This window comes from Balaenoptera acutorostrata, chromosome 2 (assembly GCF_949987535.1).
Source record: "Balaenoptera acutorostrata chromosome 2, mBalAcu1.1, whole genome shotgun sequence".
Classification (NCBI taxonomy): Eukaryota; Metazoa; Chordata; class Mammalia; order Artiodactyla; family Balaenopteridae; genus Balaenoptera; species Balaenoptera acutorostrata.
In genome coordinates this window covers 184976646-184991362 of record NC_080065.1, presented here as the reverse complement: position 1 = coordinate 184991362, position 14717 = coordinate 184976646, and the positions used below count along the sequence as shown (strand labels likewise).

General features: G+C 48.5%; 1 protein-coding gene across 1 annotated transcript in view; it reads right to left on the bottom strand.

The window, feature by feature from the left end:
- The window catches only part of TMPRSS9 (transmembrane serine protease 9), a 55302-nt gene that overhangs the window by 37175 nt on the left and 3410 nt on the right, over positions 1-14717 (bottom strand). The gene's annotated exons all lie outside the window — the stretch shown is intronic.

Here is a 14717-nt window from a genome sequence, read left to right as displayed (position 1 = left end):
CAGAATGCAGCAAAGAGAAGTAAAAAGATGGAAAACCTGTGACAGAAGTTAACAGATACAGGACACAGAAAAAATGGAAGGCCCCACTGTATATCTCACGGGGTTCCAGAAGGAGAGACTAGACAAAGGGAAGAGAGTAAATATTAGAAGAGAAACTAATTGAGAATTTTCTAGAGTTGTTGAAAGACATGCATCCTCAGATTTGAAAAGCACCATGAGCTACAGAATAAAAACAAAGAGAAAATTATAGAAGTAACCAGAAAGTAAAGACAGGTTATCTATAAAGGAAGGCTGATTCAGAGTGATAGCAGATTTCTTGGGACTTCCCTGGTGGTCCGGTGATTAAGATTCCATGCTCCCGCATGCCGTAACTAAGAGCCCACATGCTGCAACTGAAGATCCTGCGTGCCACAACTAAGACCCAGCACAGCCAAATAAATAAATAAATGGATAAATATTAAAAAAAGAAAAAGAGTGATAGCAGATTTCTCATCAGAAACAAAAGAAACTGGAAGGGAGAGAATAATATCTTCAAATTGCTGAGAGGAAATAGGTCAATCAACAATTATATGCCTAAACACATTTAGTCAAGGAAGAGAATGTAATATAGACATTTCTAGGAAAAGACTTAGAAACTTAACCACTAACAGACCTTCACTGAAAAAGCTACTAAAGGATGTATCTGGGGAAGAATAAAATTGAATTTACAGGAAAGATGTAAAAAGCAGGAAGCACTGTGAGCCCAGAAACTGGTGAACATGTGGCAACATCTAAATAAGCATTATGTATATAAAATAGTAATAATGACCAATTAGGGATGTATAAAAACCTAGGTTGAACTAGCACACAAGACGGAGGGGATGACTGCAGTCAAAAGACATTAAGGTTCAGGGACTTCCCTGGTGGGGCAGTGGTTAAGAATCCGCCTGCCAATGCAGGGGACACGGGTTCGATCCCTGGCCCAGGAAGATCCCACATGCCGCAGAGCAATTAAGCCCGTGCACCACAACTACTGAGCCTGCGCTCCAGAGCCACGAGCCACAACTACCAAGCCCACGTGCCACAACTACTGAAGCCCACGCACCTAGAGCCTGTGCTCCACAACAAGAGAAGCCACCACAATGAGAAGCCCGTGCACCACAATGAAGAGTAGCCCCCGCTCACTGCAACTAGAGAAAGCCTGCACACAGCAACGAAGACCCAACGCAGCCAAAAATAAATAAATAAATAAATAAATAAATATTTAAATAAGACATTAAGTTTCAGGGGAGACTATTGACAAATTCCAAATCTGTTAAGTGAAGCATTCATGATAACATTTTAAGGGTAACTTTAATAATAGAACTAAAAAAAAACTTCCAAAAAAGTATAGTGAAAAAGATATAAAAGAAAAAGGGAGGAAAACAAAGAAAAAGAGAAAGAAGAAGTGCAAATGTACTAAATTTACAAGGTAAAAGACAGAATTTTTCAGGTTAGACTTTTTTTTTAAAGCTATCAGATGTTTTAAGTGGTCTCTTGCAAACAGTGAAAGTCAAAAAATGGAAGAGATAAAAATTCTAACCTCGTATGTACCAAATAGAAAGCTAGACACCAGACAATCTTGTTTAATGGAAATATATATTCATGGCATTAAGGAACAAACTTACCTTTTTCAGGCACACATGGAATATTTGCAAAAATTAACCATACAGTAGCCACAAAGCAAGTCTCAACAAAACCCCAAAACTCTCTCAGACCACTTCTCTCACCACAGTGTAATTAAATGAGATGTCTAGAAATAACAAGAAAATTATGACTGAAAATCTAAAATCACTTCTAGTGAATTAATAATTCCAAGAAGAAATTATAGCTAAATTAATAAAATATTTAGAACTGAATGATAGTGAACATGCTTCACGTCAAAATCCCGGATGCAGGGACTTCCCTGGTGGTCCAGTGGTTAAGACTCCGCACTCCCAGTGCAGGGGGCCTGGGTTCGATCCCTGATCAGGGAACTAGATCCCAGATGCTGCAACGAAGAGTTCACATGCCGCAACTAAAGATCCTGCATACTGCAACTAAAAGATCCCGTATGCCGCAATGAAGATCCTGCATGCGGCAATGAAGATACCGCATGCCACAACTAAGACCCGATACAGCCAAATAAATAAATAAATATTTTTTAAAAATCCTGGATGCAGTCAAAGCAGCCCTTACAGGCAAAGACGTGGCAATCACCATCCACGTTATATCAAGTCGGACAGCTGGACAGGCATTGATTTCAATGCGGCAGTCACTGGGGTCTCGACCCTCTGTGGAAAGCACAAATCTCTAGGCTCGGCCCCCACCCCAACAGCACTCACTGCACTGAGGTCAGCTGCCAGGATCCTGGCATCCCCAGCAGAGAAGGCCACGTTTTGGGTTTTTCTGTCCCAAGCAAAACCCCATCTTTGCACAAGTGGTCCCAGGAGTACGCATGGGCCATCATACCTGCTTTCTCTTCTCTTAGTTTTTCCTTAAGAAGTGTCTGAGAAGGCAAATCCATCAGGAAGAGAAAGGGGTAGGAATTCAAGGGGGTAGAGATACCTCCTTATGGGGATGTGTAGTCAAAACTTTGGCCTTTGCCAATAAAATTGCCCTGTAAGCGAACTGGATTCTTAGATCATCAGAAGGTTCTTGTGGGTTTCCTAATGAGCTACATAACCCATGCCCTATTTTCTCTGACATTTCCTCATATTCTATGACTTAATGAGAAAACAATGGGAGGTAAAAAATAAAATAGGAAGAACATTCTAAAAACAAAAAGTACAACAACAAAAACGAACAAACAAAAAACCTTTGGCCTTTGCCTCTGGTTCTGGGAAGTGATCTCTGGGAGGCTGAGGTCAACCACGTGGACAGTCAATGAATCAGTTATGCCCAGTGAAAGCTCTGCACCCTGTAGCTTGGGGGAGCTGCCCTGACTAGCAATACTTCATGTGTGTTATCACACATCAATGCCAGGAGAATAATGCATCCTGAGTGCATGGGGAGAGGACAGCATCACTTCATGTTTGGTCATTCTCCTGATTCTGTGGCCTAATGTTTGTGTCCTCCCCCAATTCTTATGTTGAAACCCTAACCTCCCATGTGATGGTGTTTGGAGATGGGGTCTTTGGGAGGTGATTAGGTCATAAGGGTGGGGCTCCCATGAATGGGATTAGTGCCCTTATAAAGGGACCCCCCCCCCAGAGAGCCCCCTGGACCCTTCTGCCATGTGAGGACACAGCAGGGAGACAGCCACCTACAAACCAGGAAGCAGGGCCTCACCAGACACCGGACCTGCCAGTGCCTTGATCTTGGATTCCCAGCCTCCAGAACTGTGAGAAATAAACGCCTGTTGTGTATAAGCCACCCAGTCTGGGTATTCTGTGATAGCAGCCTGAAGGGACTCAGACAGCTGGACTAGCCCCGTGAGTCTCTCCCTTTGGTTGATCTTAATCGATAATCTTAACCCCTCTAAATGTTACAGTTAATCTTAAATCATAACTATGACTATGACAGCTCTTAGTGATTTCTGAGTTTTTCTAGTGAATTGTCAAACCGCAGGGTGGTTTTGGGAACCACCCCCCTTATTAGTTTCCTGTCATGACAAAGCACCATGAGCGGGGTGCCTTATATCAAGGGTTCCCCAACCCCTGGGCTGTGGACCGGCACCGGTCCGTGGCCTGTTAGGAACCGGGCCGCACAGCAGGAGGTGAGCGGCGGGCGAGCGAGGGAAGCTTCATCTGCCACCCCCCATTGCTCGCATTACCGCCAAACCATCCCTCTGCCACCACCGTCCATGAAAAAATTGTCTTCCACGAAACAGGGCCCTGGTGCCAAAAAGGTTGGGGACCACTGCCTTATATAACAGACACTTGTCATCTCCCAGTTCTGGAGGCCAAGAGTCAGAGGTCAGCGTGTCAGCCGGGCTAGCTCCCTCTGAAACCACGAGGGAGAATCTGTCTCAGGCTCTCTCCTGGCTTCAGGGGGTCGCTGGTGATCTTTGATGTCCCTTAGCTTATAGCAGCATCACCCCCACCTCTGCTTCCATCTTCACATTGCATTCTCCCTGTGTGTGTCTATGTCCAAATGTCCGCTTTTTAAAATTAATTTTTATTGGAGTGCAGTTGCTTTACAATGTTGTGTTAGCTTTTACTACACAGCAAAATGAATCAGCCATGCATATACACATATCCCCTCCATTTAGGACACTACAGTGCATTAAGTAGAGCTCCCCATGCTATACAGTATGTTCCCATAAGCTGTCTACTTTATACATAGTATCAATAGTGTATATGTGTCAATCCCAGTCTCCCAATTCCTCGCCTTGACCCCTTTCCCTCTTGGTATCCATACATTTGTTCTCTACGTCTGTGTCTCTATTTCTGCTTGGCAATTAAGGTTTAAATAGAACTACCATATGACCCAGCAATCCCACTACTGGTCATATACCCAGAGAAAACCATAATTCAAAAAAAACACATGTGGTGCTTCCCTGGTGGCGCAGTGGTTAAGAATCCGCCTGCCAATGCAGGGGACAAGGGTTTGAGCCCTGGTCTGGGAAGATCCCACATGCTGCGGAGCAGCTAAGCCCATGTGCCACAACAACTGAGCCTGCATTCTAGAGCCCATGAACCATAACTACTGAGCCCACGTGCCACAACTACTGAGCCCGCGCGCCTAGAGACCCTGCTCCACAACAAGAGAAGCCACTGCAATGAGAAGCCCGCACACCGCAACAAAGAGTGGCCCCCGCTCGCCGCAACTAGAGAAAGCCCGCACGCAGCAACAACGACCCAACTCAGCCAAAAATAAAATAACTAAATTAAAAAAAAAAAAAAGACACATGCACCCCAGTGTTCATAGCAGCACTATTTACAATAGCTAGGCTGTGGAAACAACCCAAATGTCCCCTTTTTATAAGGACAGCAGTTGTATTGGCTTAAAATCCACCCAAATGACCTCACTCTAACTTGATTACATTTGCAAAGACCCTATTTCCAAATAAGGCCTCTTTCTGAGTTGCTGGGGCTTAGGACTCCAACATATGAATTTCGGCGGGGGGGACACAGTTCACCCAGAACATCCCTGAACTTGCAATTGATCTCAGAATCGAGGACAGTCCTGCAAGGAGACTGTGACCTCTGATCTTGCAGTGGGCCCTACCAGCCTCACGAAGGAAAAGAGTTAAAAAGACAGAGTTCACGCCCCCTAGGACGGCCATCATCAAAAACCAGAAAACAGCAAGGGTTGATGAGGATGTGAGGAAATCAGACCCCTCGTGCACTGGTGCTGGGAATGCAAAATGGTGCAGCTGACTGGGAAGCAGTCTGGACGTTCCTCAAAAAATTAAGCATAGAACCGCCATACGCTAAAGCAATTCCTCTCCTGGGTACACATACACCCAAAAGAAAGGAAAGCAGGGTCTCAGACAGATATCTGCTCACCCATGTTCACAGCAGCGTATTCACAATGGCCAAAGGTAGAAGCAACCCAAGTGTCCACTGATGGATGATGGATAAACACAATGTGGTCCATCCATACAGTGGAATATTATTCAGCCTTAAAAAGGAAGGACGTTCTGACACCTGCTACAATATGGATGAACCTTGAGGACATGATGCTCAGTGAGAGAAGCCAGACACAGAAGGACAAATACTGTCTGATCCCACTCACAGGAGGTCCTAGAGGAGTCACATCCACAGAGACAGGAAGTAGATGGTGGGGGCCAGGAGCTGGGGGAGGGGCTGGGGAGTCAGTGTTTCATGGGGACAGAGTTTCAGTTTGGGAAGATGAGAAAGTTCTGGAGATGATGGTGGGGATGGTTGCCAAACAGTGTGAAGGTACTGAATGCCACTGAGGTGTGCACTTAAAAATGGTTAAATGGTGAATTTCATGTTATGTATAATTTACCCCAATAAAAATAGATCGGAATTAAGAGGGAGAGGAACTGATATGCCAGAAGCGGAGATGTGAGAAGGGAAAACTGTTCACAGACAGAAACATCCAGAACGTGGGGGCCAAGAGCGAGTATCTGTGAACAAACAAGGAAGCTCAGGAGAGGCCAGGCCACCCTCAGCGCCAGCCCCGCCCCACCTCGGAGTCCAGCAAACGCTGGGCTGGATGCGCGCCAGTGCATCTGTGACCCGGCCCGACCCCAACTCAGCCTCCTCGAAGGGCACAGAAACCTCACCCAGCTGTTGGCAAGCCTGGTGGAGTGCAGATAAAAATCAGGCTCCAAAATCTGCCTTGGAACCAAGCAAAGCTCAGAAAAGGCAGTGACTGTTTGGTCCAAAACATCTGACAGTGTCTCCAGGTCCTTCCACAGAAATGGCATTTTGCTTGGACACTGTGACAGGCAAGATAACATCCCCTGAAGACGTCCCCGTCCTGGTCCTGGGACCTGTGGATGTGTCATGGGGCAGAGGGGACTTTGCAGGTGGGGTTAAGTTGAGGCCCCTGAGATGGGGAGGACCCTCGATTCCCCGGGGGGGCCCAGCGTCATCCCAGGGTCCTTATAAGAGGGAGGCGGGAGGGTCAGAGGCAGAGGGAGACGGGAGATGCTGCGCTGCTGGCTGTGAGGATGCAGGAGGGGCCGCGAGCCAGGGATGCGGCGCCTCCAGAAGCTGGAAAAGGCGGGAACAGATGCTCACCTTTCTTTGGGGGAAGAAAAGATGCCCCAGTCATGATGCCCCACCCATCTGGCCCCCAGCCCTGCCAACCACAGTAATGACCCCTCCATCCCTATTGATGACTGGTCCACACTGGACCCAGGCCTGCCAATCACAGTACCCACCCCTCCACCCCCATCAGTGATTGGTTCACACTGGACCCAGGCCTGCCAATCATAGCACCCACCCCTCCAACCCCATCAGTGATTGGTCCACACTGGACCCAGGCCTGCCAATCACAGTACCCACTCCTTCATCCCCATCAGTGACTGGTCCAAAGGATTGCATGACTGAAGTAGGGCAACCAAATTTCTTCCTTGAATTTCAGCAGTGTAAAATTGCCACTTTGGTAGGCCAAAAACAACAGGACATGATCAATTTCATAGGGTTTAACTAATAATAGGAGGGAGGGAGCAGTCTTCTTCCCAGCGGGGCTCCTAAGCTGTCATGGCTAGGCTTGGGGCCATTGGCTGCCATCTTGGCCTCTAACAGGAAGGAGGGATGAGGTCAATCTGGAAGGAAGAGGCTGGATAGATGTAGGGGGCATAGCCAGGGAAGGACCTCAGGGGACAAGACAGAGTGACACAGCCCTGCCTGGGGCCAGGTCTTCCTCTGGACTGCCCAGGCACTGGAGCCAACCTTTGCTTGAACTGGCTCAAGTTGGGGTTCTCTCTCTTAGGACATCAAGATTTATGGCTCTTGGACAAACCAAAGCAGGGAGCAGTAACTTCTACAAGGACACTACAGCCCTTCACCACCTCTTCCACCACTGTAAAAAAGAGAGCGCTCAATCAACACGACCTCAGGCTTCTCCAAATTCTAGATGGCATCACCTCCCCACACACGGGGACGCCCATTCCCATGAGGCCTGGGCAGATCCATGCACAGCCGGTGGTCAGGAGAGGACCTCCCTCCTAAGCGCACCTTCCAAGTCTGAAAAGGGGCCCTGGAGACAGAGGAGCCTCGCCTGAGGTCTTCGTGCTCTCAATACTGGCCTCCTTTGGGGGCAAAATCTTGATGGGACGACGCAAGTAGCCACAAAATAAACAAATAAAATAAAGCTTGTCAAACTATTTGTAAGTGCCCACACCACAGTCCGTGCAAAAGCCCTTCTCCCTCCCAAGGAGAGCCCAAGTCAGCAAGGATCATTTATCCACTGACAACCCCCAAATAGAAGTTTCCAGCACATGTCTCTCTGGAGCTTCAGGCAGGAATGGACACCTGGATATCTCCCCCTGAAGCTCAGCATGTCCCCGGGATGGGGTGTCCTTCCCCTGACAAGCCTCTTACCCCGCTTCTCCTGAGTTCTCGGGTACCACCTCTCCTCCCCCCGATACCGTAGACCAGCCTCTGGGGTCTCCTGTCACGTCTTCATCTTTCTTCTCCTCCTTGCTGGTCACCTTCAGATCTGGCTGTTCCACCTCCTTCCTCCTGTCTAGGGGCCCCACCCAGCCGTTCCCGCTCTCACGACCTGACCCCCTTCCCTGGGCTCGTGGTGGTCTTGCTAACCCCAGGCTTGCCGCCACCTGGCCATTTTTCAGACAACTGGAGAGATGTGCCTAGACCAGGGGGGTCTCATCTGGGCTGATCCTGCCCCCCAGGGGACACTGGGTGATGTCTGGAGACATCCGTGGTGGTCACGACTGGGGGCTCCTGGCATCAAGGGGGTGGGCGCAGGGATGCTGTTCCATCACCGCACCGTGCTCGGGGTGGCCCCCCAGAGACAATGATCTGGGCCCCGTGTCAGCAGTGCTCGGGGGGAGACCCTGGTCTATGCAAACACGATCGTGCAACTCCCCTGCTGTCAGTAGCTCCTCACTACCCTTAGCACCAAGTTCAAAATCTCGGCCCTGACTTCCCTCCCCAGCCTCATCATTCACCATCACCTGCTCTCACCACCAGTCACTCCACGTTTATTCTGCTCCCAAGGAAATTCTGACACTCACTACACCGTGGATGAACCTTGAAGACGTGATGCTCAGTGAGAGAAGCCAGACACAGAAGGACAAATGCTGTCTGATCCCACTCACAGGAGGTCCCTGGAGGAGTTGGATCCACTGAGACAGGGAGTAGATGGTTGGGGGCCAGGGGCTGGGGGAGGGGCTGGGGAGTCAGTGTTTCATGGGGACAGAGTTTCAGTTTGGGAAGATGAGAAAGTTCTGGAGATGGATGGTGAGGCTGGTTGTATAACAATGTGTATGTGCTTAATGCCACCGAACCGTGCACTTAAAGATGGTTAAGATGGTGCATTTTATGTGACACACATTTTACCTCCATAAAAAAAACTGTTGAGAGACATCAGCACAGAGTAGACAGGGTGGAGGTTTGTGTCTCTCCTTGTGACTGTGGACACAAGAAAGAGGAACGTTTGGTGCTGGTAAAATAACTTCACACAAGTAGAAAACACTGATGCCGTAGAGGCAGCAGACCCCCTGGCTGGGGAAGTGATTATAAAGTACCACAGGGATGCACCTGGTTCAGAGAAACTTCCAGACTCTCATATACTCCTAAGGACAGAGAAGGGCCTTCCACACCTGTCCCTTACCCTCATCTCCCTGCAAAGTCTTTGCAAACAGTTGGTGCAGAAAACGTGTTTGTTTCTCGAGTGAAAAGCTGACACTTCTACCAAAGGAGAAACGGGCGTGTGCTTATTAGCCTTGCAAGAAGTGGACCAAAACCCTCCAAGTAGCAACGTCTCTGGGTGGCTTTATCTTCCATCTAATGTTGAGGCACAAAAAGCAGAAGGTTGGATTGATCCCCTGCGAATTATCCGTCTTCAGTCATAACGTAAAGTCCATTTGAAACCCAACTTTCCCCAAACACCCTTATTTCTAGATTGAAATAAACTTCTCAGCAAGATGTAAAGTCCATTTATTTATTTTTAAATATTTATTTATTTATTTGGCTGTGCCAGGTCTTAGTTGTGGCATGTGGGATCTAGTATCCTGACCAGGGATCGAACCTGGGCCCCCTGCATTGGGAGCGCAGAGTCTTAGCCACTGGACCACCAGGGAAGTCCCTGTAAAGTCCATTTAGGGTTTTTAAAAAAATAGTCAGCTCAGACAAATTATTTGGTGTTGGGTAGACCAAAAAACAAACCTGCCTGTTTGGATGTCTCTCTCCCCTTTCACTCAGATGTAATGGAGACAGCCCGGCTCGGGCCAGTGGGTGTTTTCCTGAAGAGAGAGGCAAAGGGATGGAAGATTCAAGAAGATCCTACACACCCCTAATCTCAGACGGCAAAATATCTTCTAGAATTTGCTTTATTTTTATTATTTGCAAAGATCGGGGGTGGAATACAAAAGCAGAGTAGAAGGAGGGAAGATAAGAGAAATCAGAGAAAACAGAAAAGGCGATTGCTGGCTCCACACGGAGACCTTGGGCTGAGAGAACGCCCTTGACAGGTTGAGGCCTAATATATTTTTCTAAAAGCAATGTCGGAGGATAAGTTACCGCCTGAGCTTGAGAGATATGTGAGAACACCCCAGGCAGATCTGAAGAATGACTGTGCAGCAGTAAAGCAAGAGAAAGGAGTAGGCGGGAGATGCTGTCCCCGGTTACGGGAATGACCGTGAAAGCTTCCAGAAGGATCCGTATGGGCTCTAAGATCTGAAGTGCGGGCCCAGATACAGGGACGGAAAAGGAAAGGGCTGGGGGGAAGTGTGGGGGGGAAGGGATAGTTAGGGAATTGGGGATTGACATGTACACACTGCTATATTTAAAATGGGGGCTTCCTTGGTGGCACGGTGGTTAAGAATCTGCCTGCCAATGCAGGGGACACGGGTTCAAGCCCTGGTCCAGGAAGATCCCACATGCCGCGGAGCGGCTGGGCCCGTGAGTCACAATTGCTGAGCCTGCGCGTCTGGAGCCTGGGCCCCGCAAAAAGAGAGGCCGCGACGGTGAGAGGCCCGCGCACCGCGATGAAGAGTGGCCCCCGCTTGCCGCAGCTAGAGAAAGCCCTCGCACAGAAACGAAGACCCGACACAGTCAAAATAAATTAATTAATTAATTAATTTAAAAAAAAAAAGGCTATGCCTTCCTGGGACTGGTTGTGCTAATGCCTTAATAAAGTTAGTAGTCCCTGGGGAAAAAAAAAAAATCCATGACCAACAAAAGATCAACATTTTAGGGACTTCGCTGGTGACGCAGTGGTTGAGAATCCGCCTGCCAATGCAGGAGACACGGGTTCGAGCCCTGTTTCGGGAAGATCCCACGTGCTGTGGAGCAGCTGGGCCTGTGCGCCACAGCTGCTGAGCCTGAGCTCCGGAGCCTGCGAGCTACAACTACTGGGCCCGCATGCCACAACTACTGAAGCCCGCGCACCTAGACCCCCCGTGCTCCACAACGGGAGAGGCCACCGCAATGAGAAGCCGGCACTCCGCAAGGAGGAGTGGCCCCCGCTCGCCGCAACTAGAGGAAGCCCGTGTGCAGCAACGAAGACCCAATGCAGCCAAAAATAAAAATTAATTAATTAATTAATAAAAAAATAAAAGACTTAAAAAAAAACCCCATTAAAAAAAAAAAAATCAACATTTTACATAAAGCCGGGGTCCCACCCTGCGCTTGCTGAACTCATCTGTCTCTCCTCCTCCTGATCCCAGCCCTCTGGGTGCCGTCTTTGCTTCAAATCTTGATATTGTGCTTGAGGATCCTCTGCATTCACTTGGTACGTCCAGTACTGCACTACAATATCATTTCCCTTGATCTTGAGGTTTTTGGCGTCTCCTGAAATTCTGTGCCCAAGGTGAGTGTCCTGCTGGCCTCCCCAACTCAGTGTGGGCCCTAGAGGATGGTCATGATTGAATAGCACTGTTTGGCTTTCTCACCACTTTGTTTCTTAGTTCCACTCTCTTGTCTGTTTTCTGTTTGTGCATGTCAGCGACTAAGTTTCCTTTTTTTAAAAAAAAGTTTTTAGGTTTAAAAAGCAGACCACTTCATAAATTTTTAGAAAATAAATCAATAAAATGCTCTAAAATTGATTGTGGTGATGGTTGCATATAACTGTGACTATATCAAAAACCACTGAATTGGTTTATATGGGTGAATTTTATGAGATGTGAATTATATCTCAATACAGCTGTCATTTTAAAAATCAAAAGAGGGACTTCCCAGGCAGTCCCGTGGTTAAGACTCTGCGCTTCCACTGCAGGGGGCGTGGGTTCAATCCCTGGTCGGGGAACTAAGATCCCACATGCCGTGTGGCACAGACAACAACAACAACAAAAAGTAGACCACTTGAAGGTTAAATAAACATTTTCACAGACTATCTGCAGATATGCGCCTGGCCCCTGTGATCCCATCCTGTCTGTGGTTTTAATAACACCCCTGACGCCTCCAAGCTCCAGGCCAGACTTATCTTCTGAATGCCCAACTCAGGTTGGCTTCTGGAACCTCCTTCTGGGTGACCTAAGGTGACCCCCCCCCAATGGCCCCCACCTCCTGGTGCTCACACCCTTGTGTAATCACCTCCCCTTGACTGTGGTCAGGACTCTGTTTCTAAGCAGTAGGATATGGGGAATTCCCTGGTGGTCCAGTGGTTAGGACGCTGTGCTTTCACTGCCGTGGCCCGGGTTCTATCCCCGGTTGGGGAACTAAGATCCCATAAGCCACGTGGTCAAAAAAAAAAAAAAAAAAAAGGCAGTAGGATATGGCAGAGGTGAGGTGTTGTCACTGTCATGACTAAATTACATCATGTAAGACCCCATCTTAGCAAGAGGGAAGAGACATGGGAACATATGTATATGTATAACTGATTCACTTTGTTATAAAGCAGAAACTAACACACCATTGTAAAGCAATTATACTCCAATAAAGATGTTTAAAAAAAAAAAAGACCCCATCTTAGCAGACTTAAAACCCTCCTGGTGGACTTCCCTGGTGGTCCAGTGGTTAAGACTCCGTGCTCCCAATGCAGGGGACACAGGTTCGATCCTTGGTCAGGGAATTTCCAAATGCCGCGCCACGTGGCCAACAAAACAAAACAAAACAAAACAAAACAAGAAACCCTCCTGGCTGGCCTGGTGAATATGTTGGCTTGCTGGAAGAGGCTGTATGGGAAGGAAGTGTGAATGCCTCTAGGAGCTAAGGGTGCCCACCAGCTGGGCCCCTGGTCATCTGCCAGCAACCTGCACAAGTTTGGAACTGGATCCTTCCCCAGCCCATCTTTCAGATAAGAACACAGCCCAGCCAGCCTTCTGATCGCAGCCTTGTGAGACCCTGAGCAGAGGACCTGGCTAAGCCACGCCCAGACTCCTGACCCACAGAGAACAGGAGATAATAAACACGAGCCGTTTCAAGCCACCAAACTGGTGGCAATTTGTTACCACAATCCAATGACTGACAAACTTCTCAGATCTGACACATGCCAAACTGGCAGCCCTTCTCAGCCCCTAGAATATCTGTTCCTCCCATAGTTTTCCCCATCTCAGATGGAAGCTCCACTTTTATGATCACTCAGACCCCAAAGCCCCAGGGTCATCCTGATGTCTTTCTCACAGTCTCCATCCAATTGGCCTGAAAATGCTGTCAGCTCCTCCTTTGAAATGCACCTAGGATTGGACCACCTGCACGATCTCTACCCTGGGCTAAGCAGAGATCTCCCAGGCCTTATCATAGGGCCAGCTGCTGCCACCGACACGGCAGCCTCAGAGAGCCAGCTGAAACCTGACCCAGGCCACATCCACCTCTGCTCGGACCTCCGCCTGGCTCTCGTTCAGGGCAAAAGCCCCAAGTGACCTGATCTCACCCACTCTTTGCTGTCTGTCCTTAGCTCCCTCCCTCTGCTCCAGCCATACACAGACATGATGGTCCTGCCTCAGGGCCTTTGCACCTGCTGTGCCCTCTGCCTGATGAGCTTTCCTATACCCTCATGGCTGTCACCTCCACTTCCCCCGCTGCATCCCCTGCTTTGCTGGTTTTCTCCTGAATTGTGCCAGCTGCACTCATGGGGGTATAAGGTAAGATGGTTTCTGCCAAGGTGCAGAGCCTGGAGTCCCCTCGAGTCCCTTTGGGAGAAGTGACTGAGCACTGGAAAGGGAACCAGGGAAAGAACAAGTACAGCCCAATATGTATGGAGAAAGCGAGTTATCTTACTCTGCACCCTGACCTCACAGTTCCTGGGAGTTCCAGTTTGATCACTCCAGTTGGTATATCGTTCCTCAAGAGAATGGAAATGTACTGGGGAAAAAAAAATGCCTTCAGTAAAAATAAGTCAACAAGCATGTTCTACGTGGCAGGCATTGCACTAAACAATATTTACATGTATTACCTACTTTATGACCACAACCCTCCTACAAGACCAGCTGCATTCTGATGGAAGAGGAAACAGAGGCACACAGAAGCAGGGTCACTTGCCCAAGATCACGGGATGTGGTGGTTTTAAAGGAGGTCCACAAATTTCTTGCCACTTTTCTCTTTGGTGGAGCCTAAGTTTCCTTCCTTAGAGTGTGGGCTGGACTTGATTTACTCCTAATGAATAGAAAGTACCAGAAGAAATGGCGTGAGACTCCTGAGTAGGTCATAAAAGGCACAGAGGTTTTCCCTCGCCTGCTCTGTGCGGGGCCGGCTGCCATGTAGTGAGAAGGCTCAAGCAGCGCCTGGGAGGTCCACGTGAGGAGGAGCCACGTGAGGGGGCCTCCTGGAAGCTGCAACTCCTGCCCCCATCAGGCCCTCAGGTGAGGCAGCCTTATGAGGGACCCTCAGCCAGAACCACCCCCCCCCCAACAGATCACTCACAAATTCTCACCCACAGAAACTGGCATAATAAATATTTGTCTGAAACTGCTAACTTTGGGGATAATTTGTTACGCAGCAACTGCTAACTAATACACAAGACTCCAGGCCCCAGAACCTTTCTGTCTGGCTTCCCATTTTCCCTCCCAGGAACCACACCCTCTATTCTCAGTGGTCCATTCTGTTTCCTTCTCTTTATTCTCTCCTGTAGCCCACCAAGCGCCCACCATGAATCTTCCATTTGTCTTTTTTTTTTTTTTAATTTTTACTTTTGTTTTTTGGCTGTGTCAGGTCTTAGTTGAGGCACGTGCA